The sequence below is a fragment of the Suncus etruscus genome, chromosome X (assembly GCF_024139225.1).
Source record: "Suncus etruscus isolate mSunEtr1 chromosome X, mSunEtr1.pri.cur, whole genome shotgun sequence".
Taxonomy (NCBI): Eukaryota; Metazoa; Chordata; class Mammalia; order Eulipotyphla; family Soricidae; genus Suncus; species Suncus etruscus.
Genome location: NC_064868.1, coordinates 54,422,893 through 54,439,443, shown reverse-complemented (window position 1 = coordinate 54,439,443; position 16,551 = coordinate 54,422,893). Strand labels below are relative to the sequence as shown.

Here is a 16,551-nt window from a genome sequence, read left to right as displayed (position 1 = left end):
CTCGTATCAGGAATGAAAAAGGAGAGATCACTACTGATATGACAGAGATTCAAAGGGTAATCAGAAACTACTTTGAAAAACTCTACGCCACTAAAAATGAGAACCTGGAAGAAATGGATAAATTCTTGGACTCTTATAATCTTCCACAGTTGAAGGAAGAGGATGTAGCATATCTAAACACCCCCATCACCATTGATGAAATTAAAACAGTAATCAAATGTCTGCCGAAAAACAAAAGCCCAGGTCCAGATGGATTCACTAATGAATTCTATCAAACTTTCCAAGAGGAACTACTGCCAATCTTGGCAAGTCTCTTTCATGAAATTGAACAAACAGAAACAATTCCAAATAGCTTTTATGAAGCCAACATCACCTTGATACCTAAACCAGACAGAGACGATACCAAAAAAGAAAATTACAGACCAATATCACTGATGAATGCAGATGCAAAGATCCTCAACAAAATCCTGGCAAATAGGATTCAATGCCTCGTTAAAAATATCATCCACTACGATCAAGTAGGTTTCATCCCAGGAATGCAAGGATGGTTTAACATCCGTAAATCTATCAACATAATACACAACATCAATAACAAGAAAATAAAAACCACATGATCATATTAATAGATGCAGAGAAAGCATTTGATAAGGTCCAACACCCATTCTTGATCAAAACTCTCAGCAAGATGGGAATGGAGGGAACCTTTCTCAATATAGTGAAGGCCATCTACCACAAGCCAGTGGCAAATATTATCCTCAATGTAGAAAAACTGAAATCCTTCCCTCTAAATTCTGGCATAAGACAAGGCTGTCCTCTCTCATCACTCCTATTCAACATAGCACTGGAAGTACTTGCTATAGCGATTAGGCAAGAAAAACATATCAAGGGAATCCAGATAGGAAAGGAAGAAGTCAAGCTCTCACTGTTTGCAGATGACATGATACTCTACTTAGAAAACCCTAAAGACTCTACCAAAAAGCTTCTAAAACAATAAACTCATATAGCAAGTTGGCAGGCTACAAAATTAACACACAAAAATCAATGGCCTTTCTATACACCAATAGTAATACGGAAGAAATGGACATTAAGAAAACAACCCCATTCACAATAGTGCCACAAAAACTCAAATATCTTGGAATCAACTTGACTAAAAATGTGAAGGACCTATACAAAGAAAACTATAAAACTCTGCTCCAAGAAATAAGAGAGGACACACGGAAATGAAAACGCATACCCTGCTCATGGATTGGCAGGATTAACATCATCAAAATGGCAATACTCCCCAAGGCATTATACAGATTTAATGCCATCCCTCTAAAGATACCCATGATATTCTTCAAAGAAGTGGATCAGACACATTTGAAATTCATTTGGAACAATAAACACCCTCGAATAGCTAAAGCAATCATTGGGAAAAAGAATATGGGAGGAATTACTTTCCCCAACTTTAAACTGTACTACAAAGCAACAGTTATCAAAACAGCATGGTATTGGAATAAGGATCGGTCCTCAGATCAGTGGAATAGGCTTGAATACTCAGAAAATGTTCCCCAGACATACAACCACCTAATTTTTGATAAAGGAGCAGGATATCCTAAATGAAGCAGGGAGAGCCTCTTCAACAAGTGGTGTTGGCACAATTGGATAGCCACTTGCAAAAAATTGAACTTAGACCCCCAGCTAACATCATGTACGAAGGTAAAATCCAAATGGATTAAAGACCTTGATATCAGCCCCCAAACCATAGGATATATAGAAGAGCACATAGGCAAAACTCTCCAGGACATTGAGACTACAGGCATCTTCAAGGAGGAAACTGCACTCTCCAAGCAAGTGAAAGCAGAGATTAACAGATGGGAATATATTAAGCTGAGAAACTTCTGCACCTCAAAGGAAATAGTGCCCAGGATACAAGAGCCACCCACTGAGTGGGAGAAACTATTCACCCAATACCCACCAGATAAGAGGCTAATATCCAAAATATACAAGGCACTGACACAACTTTACAAGAAATAAACATCTAACCCCATCAAAAAATGGGGAGTAGAAATGAACAGACACTTTGACAAAGAAGAAATACACATGGCCAAAAGACACATGAAAAAATATTCCACATCACTAATCATCAGGGAGATGCAAATCAAAACAACAATGAGATACCACTTCACACCCCAGAGAATGGCACACATCACAAAGAATGAGAATAAACAGTGTTGGCGGGGATGTGGAGAGAAAGGAACTCTTATCCACTGCTGGTGGGAATGCCGTCTAGTTTAACCTTTATGGAAAGCAATATGGAGATTCCTCCAAAAACTGGAAATCTAGCTCCCATACGATCCAGCTATACCACTCCTAGGAATATACCCTAGGAACACAAAAATACAATACAAAAACCCCTTCATTACACCTATATTCATTGCAGCACTATTTACCATAGCAAGACTCTGGAAACAACCCAGATGCCCTTCAACAGACGAATGGCTAAAGAAACTGTGGTACATATACACAATGGAATATTATGCAGCTGTCAGGAGAGATGAAGTCGTGAATTTTTCCTATACATGAATGTACACAGAATCTATTATGCTGAGTGAAATAAGTCAGAGAGAGAGAAAAATGCAGAATGATCTCACTCATCTATGGGTTTTAAGAAAAATGAAAGACACCCTTGTAATAATAATTTTCAGACACAAAAGAGAAAAGAGCTGGAAGTTCCAGCTCACCTCAGGAAGCTCACCACAAAGAGTGATGAGTTTAGTTAGGGAAATAACTACATTTTGAACTGTCCTAATAATGAGAATGTATGAGGAAAATGGAGAGCCTGTCTAGAGTACAGGCGGGGTAGGGTGGGGCGAAGGGAGACTTGGGACATTGGTGATGGGAATGTTGTACTGGTGATGGGTGGTGTTCTTTACATGACTGAAACCCAAACACAATCATGTATGTAATTAAGGTGTGTAAATAAATTTAAAAAAATTTAAAAAAAAGAGACACAGGGTGGCTAAATGGATTAAAATCTCAATCCAACGATTTGCTGCCTACAAGAAACGCACCTGAATACTCAGAACAAACATAGCCTCAAAATAAAAGGCTGGAGAAAAATTATCCAAGCAAACAACACCCATAAAAAAGCTGGAGTGGCCATACTAATATCAGAGAATGCAAACTTTATACTCAGGAAGGTTGTAAGGGACAAAGATGTACATTTTATATTAATCAAGGGGTATGTAGAGCAGGAAGAAATAACTCTCCTAAACATATATGCACCAAATGAGGGGCCAGCAAAATATTTAAAACAACTGTTGACAAATCTGAAAAACAATATCAATAACAACACAATAATTGTGGGGGACCTCAACACTGCTTTGTCAACATTGGATAGGTCAACCAGACTTAAACCCAACAAGAATATACTAGACCTGAGGAGAGAAATGGAAGAAAGATGCCTAGTGGATATATATAGGACACTCCATCCCCAGAAACCTGGATACACATTCTTCTCCAATGTACATGGGACATTTTCCAGGATAGACTACATGCTGGCACATAAAACATACCTCCATAAGATCAAGAGGATAGAAATTTTGCAGACTACCTTCGCTGACCACAAGGCTCTGAAATTATTTGTGAATTTCAAAAGGACTCAGAAGAAAAACTTTAACACCTGGAAGTTAAACAACCTCATACTCAATAACCAGTGGGTCCGAGATGAAATCAAGGAGGAAATCAAAAGGTTCCTGGAAACAAATGACAATAAAGACACAAACTATCAGAACTTATGGGACACAGCAAAAGCAGTACTGAGAGGAAAATTTATAGCTTTGCAAGCACACATCAGGAAGGAAGAAGGAGCTTACCTGAGTAGCTTAATGACACAGCTAATAGAACTAGAAAGTGCTCAACAAAAGGACCCAAAAATAGGAAGACAGAAGGAAATAACAAAGCTGAGAGCAGAAATCAACGAAGTGGAAACCCAAAAAACCGTCCGAAAGATCAACGAAAGCAGAAGTTGGTTCTTTGAAAAAATAAACAAGATTGATAGACCACTGGCAAACCTAACAAAGAAAGAGAGAGAGAGAAACTTGATAAGTCGTATTAGGAATGAAAAAGGAGAAATCACTACTGATATGACAGAGATTCAAAGGGTAATCAAAAACTACTTTGAAAAACTCTACGCCACTAAAAATGAGAACCTGGAAGAAATAGATATATTCTTGGACTCTTATAATCTTGCACGGTTGAAAGAAGAGTATGTAGCATATCTAAACACCCCCATCACCATTGATGAAATAAAAATGGTAATCAAAAGTCTGCCCAAAAACAAAAGCCCAGGCCCAGATGGATTCACTAATGAATTCTATCAAACTTTCCAAGAGGAACTACTACCAATGCTGGCAAGACTCATGAAATTGAACAAGTGGAAACACTCCCAAATAGCTTTTATGAAGCCAACATCACCTTGATACCTAAACCAGACAGAGATGCTATGAAAAAAGAAATTACAGACCAATATCGCTGATGAATGCAGATGCAAAGATCCTCAACAATATCCTGGCAAATAGGATTCAATACCTCATTAAGAAGATCATCCACTACAATCAAGGAGGTTTCATCCAAGGAATGCAAGGATGGTTTAACATCCGTAAGTATATCAATATAATACACAACATCAACAACAAGAAAAATAAAAACCACAAGATCATATCAATAGATGCAGAGAAAGCATTTGATAAGGTCCAACACCCATTCTTCATCAAAACTCTCAGCAAGATGGGAATGGAAGGAAACTTTCTCAATATAGTTAAGGCCATCTACCACAATCCAGTGGCAAATATTATCCTCAATGGAGAAAAACTAAAAGCCTTCCCTCTAAATTCTGGCACAAGACAAGGCTGTCCTCTCTCTCACCACTCCTATTCAACATAGCACTGGAAGTACTTGCTATAGCGATTAGGCAAGAAAAACTTATCAAGGGAATCCAGATAGGAAAGGAAGAATTCAAGCTCTCACTGTTTGCAGATGACATGATGCTCTACTTAGAAAACCCTAAAGACTCTACCAAAAAGCTTCTAGAAACAATAGACTCATATAGCAAGGTGGCAGGCTACAAAATCAACACACAAAAATCAATGGCCTTTCTATACACCAATAGTAATACGGAAGAAATCGACATTAAGAAAACAACCTCATTCACAATAGTGCCACACAAGCTCAAATATCTTGGAATCAACTTGACTAAAAATGTGAAGGACCTATACAAAGAAAACTATAAAACTCTGCTCCAAGAAATAAGAGAGGACACGCGGAAATGGAAATACATACCCTGCTCATGGATTGGCAGGATTAACATCATCAAAATGGCAATACTCCCCAAGGCATTATACAGATTCAACGCTATCCCTCTAAAGATACCCATGACATTCTTCAAAGAAGTGGATCAGGCACTTTTGAAATTTGTTTGGAACAATAAACACCCTAGAATAGCTAAAGCAGTCATTGGGAAAAAGAATATGGGAGGAATTACTTTCCCCAACTTTAAACTTTACTACAAAGCAATAGTTATCAAAACAGCATGGTATTGGAATAAGGACAGACCCTCAGATCAGTGGAATAGGCTTGAATACTCAGAAAATGTTCCCCAGACATACAATCACCTAATTTTTGATAAAGGAGCAGGAAATCCTAAATGGAGCCAAGAAAGCCTCTTCAACAAGTGGTGTTGGCACAACTGGATAGCCACTTGCAAAAAATTGAACTTAGACCCCCAGCTAACATCATGTACGAAAGTAAAATCCAAATGGATTAAATACCTCGATATCAGACCCCAAACCATAAGATATATAGAACAACACATGGGCAAAACTCTCCAGGACATTGAGACTACAGGCATCTTCAAGGAGGAAACTGCACTCTCCAAGCAAGTGAAAGCAGAGATTAACAGATGGGAATATATTAAGCTGAGAAGCTTCTGCACCTCAAAGGAAATAGTGCCCAGGATACAAGAGCCACCCACTGAGTGGGAGAAACTATTCACCCAATACCCATCAGATAAGGGGCTAATCTCTAAAATATACAAGGCACTGACAGAAATTTACAAGAAAAAAAAACATCTAATCCCATCAAAATATGCGGAGAAGAAATGAACAGTAACTTTGACAAAGAAGAAATACAAATGGCCAAAAGACACATGAAGAAATGCTCCACATCACTAATCATCAGGGAGATGCAAATCAAAACAACAATGAGATACCACTTCACACCACAGAGAATGGCACACATCACAAAGAATGAGAACAAACAGTGTTGGCGGGGATGTGGAGAGAAAGGAACCCTTATCCACTGCTGGTGGGAATGCCGTCTAGTTCAACCTTTATGGAAAACAATATGGAGATTCCTCCAAAAACTGGAAATCTAGCTCCCATACGATCCAGCTATACCACTCCTAGGAATATACCCTAGGAACACAAAAATACAATACAAAAATCCCTTCCTTACACCTATATTCATTGCAGCACTATTTACCATAGCAAGACTCTGGAAACAACCCAGATGCCCTTCAACAGACGAATGGCTAAAGAAACTGTGGTACATATACACAATGGAATATTATGCAGCTGTCAGGAGAGATGAAGTCATGAAATTTTCCTATACATGGATGTACACAGAATCTATTATGCTGATTTAAATAAGTCAGAGAGAGAGAGAAAAACGCAGAATGGTCTCACTCATCTATGGGTTTTAAGAAAAATGAAAGACATTCTTGCAATAATAAATTTCAGACACAAAAGAGAAAAGAGCTGGAAGTTCCAGCTCACCTCAGGAAGCTCACCACAAAGAGTGATGAGTTTAGTTTGAGAAATAACTACATTTTGAACTGTTCTAATATTGAGAATGTATGAGGGAAATGCAGAGCCTGTTTAGAGTACAGGCAGGGGTCGGGTGGGGAGGAGGGAGATTTGGGACATGGGTGATGGGAATGTTGCACTGGTGATGGGTGGTGTTCCTTTTATGACTGAAACCCAAACACAATCATGTTTGTAATCAAGGTGTTTAAATAAAAAAAAATTAGAAAAGTTTAAAAAAAAGACCCTTGTCTAGGCTTTGGTCTATTATCTGTACAACAATCAAGATATCTTATTCCAGAGGTCTGACTGAGACAACTGCAACTGAGCACATCTTCTGGAAACATAAAGGACTGTCCTAGGCTTCATCATAGGATCAGTGCAAAAATTAAGACCACCAACTACAGAAGACTGATTAAAACAACAGATACCAAGATCTCTAGATACAGAGGTCTGATTTTATTATCCATGATGTAGTGGAAGGTTTCCATACACAACAGAAGGATCTAGAGGAGATTAAATGAACATGTACAGAGTGTAGTTATTCCCATTCCAGTATACTGCAAGGGTAGAGAAATGCTGTATATCATAGGTCAAGGGAATTCCCTTTCTAAACTCCCCAATATTTACTGTGCCTATGCAAAAAAAGAAGCAGCATAAAATAAAAAATTTGTTTAGTTTTGTTATTGTTGTTGTTTGTTTTATTATGATTTACTTTTTGGTGCTTTGTTTTGTTTTTATTTAAAGACCATGGTTATTGTGTGGTGGTTGTATTTATTGCTGTGGTACATTTTGGGATTTTTGTTTGATTTCTCTTTTTGTATTGCTGTTATGTTTTTCTTTTTTCTTTCTTCTCTCAAATTTCTTTTTTCTTTCTTCTCTCAAATTGATATTTAGAGTCTCTAGAAAGACTCTGCCCATTTTTTGCTTGTTTGATTTTTGCTCCATTTTATTTTTTTCTTTCCTTCAAATGGAGAACCAAATAACTTGAACCATCTTGTTCCACCTCACAAATTGTGGGGGAAATAATGGAGGATACCAAGACCAAACAGTTGTATGATCGCCTATTAAAATAGGCAGTGACAATTTTTTTAATCCATTTAGACTGCATCCTATCCCTCCACCCATTCCAGAGGAAAGGGAGAATGATCATCAATGGCCAAAGGCAATCGCAGAAGTGACACCTAGAGCCGGCTTCACTCTCAGGAGAGGACGCTCTGGATCCTCGTGGCTTCGGGTACTCTACACGATCAGAGAAACTTCTCTAGTCACATACTATAGAAATGATCCCTGAAAGTATAGTCTTGACAATTTCTTTAAATAATCCCACAATGTAAATTGAGTTACTCACTACATTACATGATTCTGAAACATGGAAGAGTAACTGAATTAAAGTAGCAAGTTCCACTTGTTGCATGGACTTACTTGTAATTTGTAGACACTGTTGTAGTCAGTGAAGGGCCAGTGATACTGCCTTTTTATGATGATGATCCATCAATGTAAAGCACGAGGATGCCATGTATTGGTGAGGAATGGATTACTGAAAAGATTATAAAATGCATTCATCTGAAAAAAGCCCCAGAGTTCTTGGGGCATAAGAGATAGCACAGCATTTGCCATGCATGTGGCAAACCAGGGAGGGACTCAGTTTGATTCTCAACATATGGTCTCCCAGCCTGCCAGGGGCGATTTCTGAGTGCAGAGCCAGAATTGACTACTGAGCACCACTGGATTTGGTCCAAAAACCAAACATTCAATCAATAAATATAGTTTAAAAAAAGTCCAGACTTCTCCAGTGGGATAATGGGAAGATATTTCTCCTGAGAAGTCAGCTAACACACCTTGAGGAGCGTCACTGAGAAGTAATATGCATTTTACCTTTTTTTTAAAATTGCAAAACTATAAATTCAGGAACAAAAGCTAAAATGATACTGTTCTGAGCCTTGGTTTGATAATAAAAGCAGCAATTAACTGTAAGAAGGGCACAAATGTGTAAGGTTGTTTGTTGTCTAAATAGCTCAATTCTAATGGTCCAGATAACTGAGCAGTAACTACCAAAGGATATTGAGGAGTCACAAAAATTAATAGCCACACCTTTTTTTACAGGCATGAACCTGGAAAAAGGACTTTTGGAGTCATTCCATAAAAATATCCGATTTCCTTTGGGCTGCTTGAGTTAAATGCCTGGGTCTATTTAAGGTTAAGTCTTCTCCCAGGGTGTGACATAAATTGCTGATTTCAGAGTTTTGAATCCCAAGGGAGAAACAGATATAATTTATGTTACCTGAGAGTTTTTGAAAATCATTAAGAGTTCTTAAATTTTGTTGATAGATATTTTCTGAGGGTGCATTGAGGTATGCTAAAAATATAGACCATATATTTAAAATGAGGGCAGAATTTGAATTTTTGTGGCTATTTTAAAACCAGTGGCTGGCAGGCAAGTGATGATATATTAATACAAATATTTTAATTCTCTGTAGAGCAGGTCAGTAGAATAGTGTCAATAGAGTAAACTCAAAATGCCTGGGTAAACTTTGTGAGCTGGACGTAAGACAACATCAAAAACACATTAACACATTGTGTGTGAGTTAGCCATGCTTTGAGGTACAATAGTACATTGAAATGGCCTTATTAGAGCCTTATTTTTGAGAGAAGGAACTGGAAATGCTAAACTCTTTGTCATTGGGATTCATGGGAATATTATAAAAACAATCTGTTAAGTCTACTACCACCAACAGCCAGTCATTTGGAATCCTGGCTGGGCAGGGGAGGTTGAGCTGCAGTGTTCCCATAGAAACTATGTTCATATTAACAGCTCATAAAAGTTAAAAGTTGCCAGCAGCCTAATTTCTTTTAAAAGACAAAAACAAAATTATTGTAGTCATAATATTATTTCTCAATGTGTCCCAATTTTAACTGATCTTTAACCAAGTTTTTCAATACCTCTAAATTTGTTTTGTTCATGGGACACTCATTTGTCTAAATGAGAATGTTCAATTTCCATTGGATTGGAATAGTTTCTGAGTGCTGCAGCCTGGTGGCTCCAATTAAAAGGATGAAACACCTGAGCTGGTATGCTGGAAGCATAAGGCAAAAAATCTGAGATGGTGTCCATGGAGGGGGTTGGAGAGGGTTGTGGTAGTATCCCACCATTGTCTTTGAAAATCGCACCCTCCTTGGGGGCCTAGAGATAGCACAGTGGTAAGGCATCTGCCTCGCCTGCCAGGTGTGATTTCTGAGCATAGAGCCAGGAGAAGCCCCTGAGCGCTGCCACTCAGGGTGTGACCCAAAAAAAACAAAAAGAAAATTGCACCCTCAGAGTTTCAAAGAAAATGGAGTCACGTTTGGTAGAAAAGTAACAAGTTAACCTTTGGAGCAATGCATTTTAGTAGTCTTGCACTTTGTTGGACAGAGGAAAGACAAAATACCACCAGGACATAATATATGCTTGCAAGGCCCAATTACAAAGCCAGTTTTGAAAAGATAGGAAAATCTCTACTCCTGCTCCAGAGTCAAATATGCCTTCAAATGTCTTGCCCTGAATTTCAAGGGTTAACATTGGGTGTTCTTTTTTAAGCTTAGCAGTAAAGGCTATTAACTGGTTAATGGAGGCATCAGGGTTTGTGCTCCCAAAGTCTCCAACCCTGGAGAGATGAGAGTGGCCAGGAATAGCATAAAGGAATAAGAAGATTTGAGCTACACTCTCGCCTTATTCAAAAATCCAAACTGTGGGCACAGAAGTAAGAACTATTATTATTTCTCCAGTATGATCAGAATTTATAATTTCCAGATTACCAGAAATACCTTTGAGGGTCGAAGAGATATCACAGCGGTAGGGCATTTGCCTTGCACGCAGCCAACCCAGGAGTGATGGTGGTTTGATTACCAGCATCCCAAATGGTCCCCCAAGCCTACCAGGAGCTATTTCTGAGTGCAGAGCCAGGAGTTACCCCTGAGTGCCACCGAGTGTGACCCAAAAAAAAAAAAAAAAAAACAGAAATACCTTTGATAGTTAAAATATTTTTCCTCATTATCAACTCCACAGTTCTTAAATTAATTGGCCTTTTTAAGCCATATCTTAGTTTATAAGGGTATTGGGGTATTGTTATAGTCATAGTTTCAGGTCAGGGTATATCCAAGGCACAGCTGCCTATAGATGGAGACTGTAATTAGTCTATGGACTGAAGCTCTCTTGACCCAGGTCTAGGAGGCTGAATTGTTGATTAAGAAAAAGCTTCACTAATTTTGTGAGCCTGGGAGTGGAACCTGGCCCAGTTTCCTGAGACTGGATGACTAATTCTTGGCCTCAAGGTGTAGGGTCTGGGAGAAATCTTGCAGACTTGTGTAAATGTCCCAGTTTGCCACAGTTCGAGCATCTGACCTGAAGTCCTGGGGTTGAGGTTGGAGCTCTTTCCCAGTTAACTCAAGACACAATAAAATAAGAAAAAATCTCTGGCACATCTTGAAAAAAGTCCAGAGAATTTTCTTGAAGGTGGAATATTATGGGGGCCTCTGTATCATCTAAAAGGATATTGCCTCCATATGGAGTAGGTCTCTAAAGCATTTTCTCAAGTATGAACACAGATCTTGTACCCAATTGAACCAATATTTCTACAAGCCTGTAGAAATCATATCATATATTCTCTATCTAATGGGACATAAAATAGCCTGACAATCTTCATTGGTATTTTCAAAAGCTAATGTTTTTATCAGGACTTTTGTATTTCCTTCCTTTAAACCTGCCTTGGGATAGCATATGTCACTTTCTCCAGAAAATTTTTTTATGACACAGAAGAGTCCTGAAAGACATTTATAAAGCCACCCTTAATGTCTGCATCAGTATCAATCTTCTCTAAAGCACACAGTGCAATCTGCAATCTAATGGACCAGTTCCACAACAGTATGAGGTAAAGACGCCTGATTCTGAGAGTCAGAGAAAGATCCTTTCCCTATAAAAAGTTTATAAGACAACTATACTTCAATCATACTTCCAGAATGACCTAGTTTATTAAATATAGTATTATATCTATAAGAAAACCACATGTTCCACTGCATCATTTGGAAAGCGCCAAGAAAGGTCTTTGAAACAGTGTTGAAGTTCTGAGGGGTCCAAATCTCTCCTTCATTCCAGATAGTAAGGAATTCAACACAAAATGAAGAAAGGAGTCCATACTGTGAGCATGCCTGTTTAAATCAATAGAGAGTTCATATTTAATCCCACATAGGTTGGAATTTGGCTTTTCTTCTGATGGGAGGAAGCCAGTTCTGAATATCCACTTGTCCAGCACTATCTATAGAGTTGAGGTGGGGAGAGCTGGGAGGTAGTATCACAGATCCGCTTTTGGACTCACCATCTGAGAGGGCTGTGTCTGACTTATTTTTGGCATTTGTTTCACTTGGTATATTAGCATCTGGTGATTCCACTGGCCTAACATCAGTGGAAGGTGGTGAGTTACTAGCCTTGGCTCTTTTGACTTAAGTCACTACTGGGAATGCCCTTTCATTTTACAAAGTTGGAGGTGTTTCAGAAAGCTTGGCCTGTGCATCCTACAGTGCATAGTACATAAAAATTATAATGCCTATTAGGAGCAATACTAGAACTACTAATATAAAAATTACTACTTTGATATATTTTATATTGATTGTTGGAATAAAGAAGGCAGCAATATACATGAAGAAGGGCCAGGATCCGTCAACCCAAAGCCAAGCCATTGTCATAACCTTGAGCCAAGCAGGAAATAAATACTTTATCAAAGGTGGAATTATCCACTTGAGTAACCACAAAATCACCCCAGAAAACCCCTCACCCATAGTTTCAGACATCTCTGTTAGGGTGGCAGGTGTAGTGGAAGACTCATTTCCCAGGTCTGGGGGTTGGGCAACAGAGGTCTGGATGCAACACCAACACAAGAAATAATCCACATAAAGTTAGGGAGATAAGAGATTCAGAAACCTCCACAGCCAGCTATCTGCTAGCAGGGAAAGATACCAATGAACAGAGAGGCTAGCTGTGGGGTTAAAATCATAAGTAGTCTCTCTGGTCTCAGGTTTTATTGGGAAGATTAAGGCCACCTCCATGGGTGAATGATTTTGAATCAAGGTCAAGCATAAAATAATATAAATCAGGCTGAGGGTGAAACATGTATAGTCTGGCAGTCTTCTACCTCTTATGAAAAGCAAGTTGCTGTCATAACTTCTGTTTTTATTGAGTACAGAGACAATCCCTGGTTGGGGCAGTATGAACAGATAGTTCAGGTTTTCCTGAGCCAGTCCCACTCAGGTTTACAAGTAAGACAGTATCTGTTTTGGGGCAAATCCAAGTTGTAAACAATAAAACCAGGGCTGTTCTTTTTTTTTAGGTAAAATAAGATATAAGGTAACATCTGCCCTTCTTTGTTCAAAAAATTGAAAGGAATATATAAGTTGTGTTTTATTGCTCTCTGCAAGAGGCGGGAACCCCAGATCAGAACTTGAAAAAGTGGTTGTTATTTTACGTAGGCACAGTAAAAGTTGGCTTTAATAGCATCAGAGTTTAAACTGTATACATCATTCTCAACACAATCAGTTTTTACCATATCTTTGTTTTATACATATCACAACACTTTTTCATAGAACTCTCTAAACATAAACATTAGAACCTTTCTGCAGATACACTTAATTAGAAAATTATTAGGGGCCAGAGCCGAAGCACTAGAGGTAAGGCGTCTGCCTTGCAAACACTAGGACAAACAGCAATTTGATCCCCGGAGTCCCGTATGATCCCCACAAGCTAGGAGCAATTTCTGAGTGCATAGGCAGGAGTAACCCCTGAGCGTCAAATGGGTGTGCCCCCCAAAAAAACAAGAAAATAAAAAAGAAAGAAAATTCTTAAACATTCTTACACCAAGCACTGTAATACAAGTTTAGAAAACCTGAGTTCCTTTTCATAAACGTTGTTAAACAAAACCACAAGAACATATCTGTAGATACATATATATGTATGTATGTTCTTGTGGTTTTGTTTAACAAAGTTTATATATACAGTTTGAAAGTAAGTTTGCTAAAAAAAAACCTTCTTATAATGAGCACAGTAATAAGAGTATATAGCATTCACTTTCCTTTTTCATATACTACTGTGGACAAAGACATTGGAATATTTTTACAGAAATGAATTTGAGAGGGGCCGGCAAGGTGGCGCTAGAGGTAAGGTGTCTGCCTTGCAAGCGCTAGCCAAGGAAAGATCGCGACTGCGGTTCGATCCCCGGGCGTCCCATATGGTCCCCCCAAGCCAGGAGCAACTTCTGAGCGCTTAGCTAGGAGTAACCCCTGGGCATCAAATGGGTGTGGCCTGAAAAACCAAAATAAGAAAAAAGAAATGAATTTGAGAATAAGTAGCTAAGTAATATACACATCAAACATCACAATAATTGGGAAACTATCACTAGGATAACTGAGAACCATTAAAAAAAATCTAACATTATGATTTCCCTGAAACTGCAAACCAATATTAAATCACTAAAGTTGTATTTAAATTTTTCTGTTTGTGGTGGGGCATAGAACAAAATAGTAGCTCTAAAATCTGATACAGGTAGAACACACAGCTTACCAGCAATATAGTGACCAATGCAAATATTGTCAAGAGATTAGCCTAGAAGAAAGTTAATTTTTGAAGGTAGCCCAAGTGCATGAAGTTCTAAAAGCAGCTTCTTCTCAGCTGGTCTTCAGCTCGTATTGTATCCTCTATCTTCACCTTCTGCATTAGGCTTCTGTGGGGTCTCCTCAATAAGCTGCTGCAGGTTAGGTGTCTAAGGTCCTCACACAAAGCACTTTTGAAAGAAGAAAGGCCATTTTTGGCTTCTCTGGGAGGCAGCTCAGAGTACTCAGCTCTCCCCACTTCACTCCCTGCTTCTGTCCTGACTGAATGGGCCCCTGCCACCACTGGTGGTGGGGCAGCTAAGTGAGGCAAGGGAGGATCAAAAGAACCTATGTCAATTCCTGCTGTGTGCCTTGGCACAAAGGAGACATTTTAAAATGGCCACTGCTTGTTTGTACCTGCTTGGTTTTCTGTCCCCTGCTTGCCTCCAAGTTGCAGCCATGAAAGCCCCCCGTGAAAATAGTCTCCTCTCATATCATCAACGTAGGCAGTCTCCACTCAAGAAGGGGGGAGCCTAATTCCAGCCCTGTGCCTTGGCAAAAAGGAAACATTTTAAACTGGCTGTTGCTTGCTTTACAACTGCTTGGTTTCCTGTCCCTGCTTGCTCTGGGATGCAGCCATAATAGCCCACAGCAAAAAAAAAAGTCTTTGCCCCAAGTCATCAAGTTAAGCTGTCTCTGCCCAATAAGGGGGGTAGCCAGAGGAACACGGCCTTGAAGCAGAGCATCTTCTAGCCAATAAACTGAAACATAACACATAGAAAAAAACACACTACAATGTGATGAGTAAAAAAGCAGGCCAACACTATGCATAGAAAAGAAAGGTGGCAGCTCTGATGACCCAAAAAGTGTCAACAAAAAACATAGATTAAGCTGAACAGACCACAAAGATAGAAATTGGAAAACTTCAAACTGAAATAACACATCTGAAAAACTCAGTAGATGAAATAACAACCACACTGGAAAGCATCTCCAATAGAGTAATGGCAGCTGAGGACAGAATCAGTGAGGTGGAAGATGAGATGTATAACAACTCCATACAACAGAAGAGATTGAAAGAGTCTTAAATCAAAAGATCAGACAATGGAAAAATACTCAAAGAATGTGAACAGATGAAATAGAAGTCTTAGATAAAGGCAACAGAAACAACATAAAAATCAATGGAGCCATGTTCACCAATGTTCCAGTGAAAGGCACGGCACAATCAATCCAGTTGGGGGGGGACATCATGGTGATAACCCACCAGAGGGTTAAGTCACTCACCATTGTTGCAGTCTTCTTAGATACCTGGATCCTATGTCTCTGCTTTGGAGCCAATTGTAAAATCAGACCACACTCATTATCTCCAACCCCAGGTGAACGAGTCTGAATCAGAGTCACACGTGATGAAATCCAAACCAGGCTGAGGGTGAAACACGTATAGTCTGGCAGTCTTCTTCATCGTATGGAGAGCATGTTTCCTTCCATAACTTCTGTTTCTATTGAGTACAGAGAGCACCCCTGGGTGGGGCAGTATGAACAGATAACACAGGCTATCCTGAACCAGTCCCATCCAGGTTTACTAGTAAAAGAACCTCCTTTTGGGGTAAATCCAAGTTGTAAACCAGCATACAAAGGAACTAGAGATTATCTTTGTTTTGGTTTAAATAAGGTGTAAACTAACGGGTTGGGAGACAATCCAGAAGTAATTCCTGCCCATGGGATACAAGCACAAGCAAAGAAGACTTATTCTAAACAAAGTGAAAACCAATTACTTTAACTAAATACATCAAATCTGGAGGGTTTCTGGCTAAAGAACTTGGAGGCAGGGTGCTGTTCAGCTAGTGATTGGGATCTCATTTTGGTAAATTGAGTTTGCAGTTTCAGATCAAAAAGGGCAGGTCCTATCCACAGTGTGAGGCACCTGGGACCAGAGGGAAGACTGGTGTCTGTACTAGCAACTTCCTTGTCCAGGACCATGGCGAGAGTGTGGCAGTTCAGCTTAAGGTGCAGTGGTCACACGTTTGTAGAGTGCAGTTGCAGTTCCAGGTCCAGGCGGAAAGGGCCCATGCTCAGCATGCCACAAGTGGAATCAGAG

The 16,551-nt window shown here is 39.2% G+C and overlaps 1 protein-coding gene and 1 non-coding gene across 7 annotated transcripts in view; one reads left to right on the top strand and one right to left on the bottom strand.

The window, feature by feature from the left end:
- Positions 1-16,551, top strand: part of ARHGEF9 (Cdc42 guanine nucleotide exchange factor 9) — a 601,826-nt gene that overhangs the window by 488,757 nt on the left and 96,518 nt on the right. The gene's annotated exons all lie outside the window — the stretch shown is intronic.
- On the bottom strand, positions 7,938-8,148 carry LOC126000056 (small nucleolar RNA U3). The gene has a single exon (XR_007492441.1). It is a non-coding gene; the product is annotated as a small nucleolar RNA U3 (small nucleolar RNA).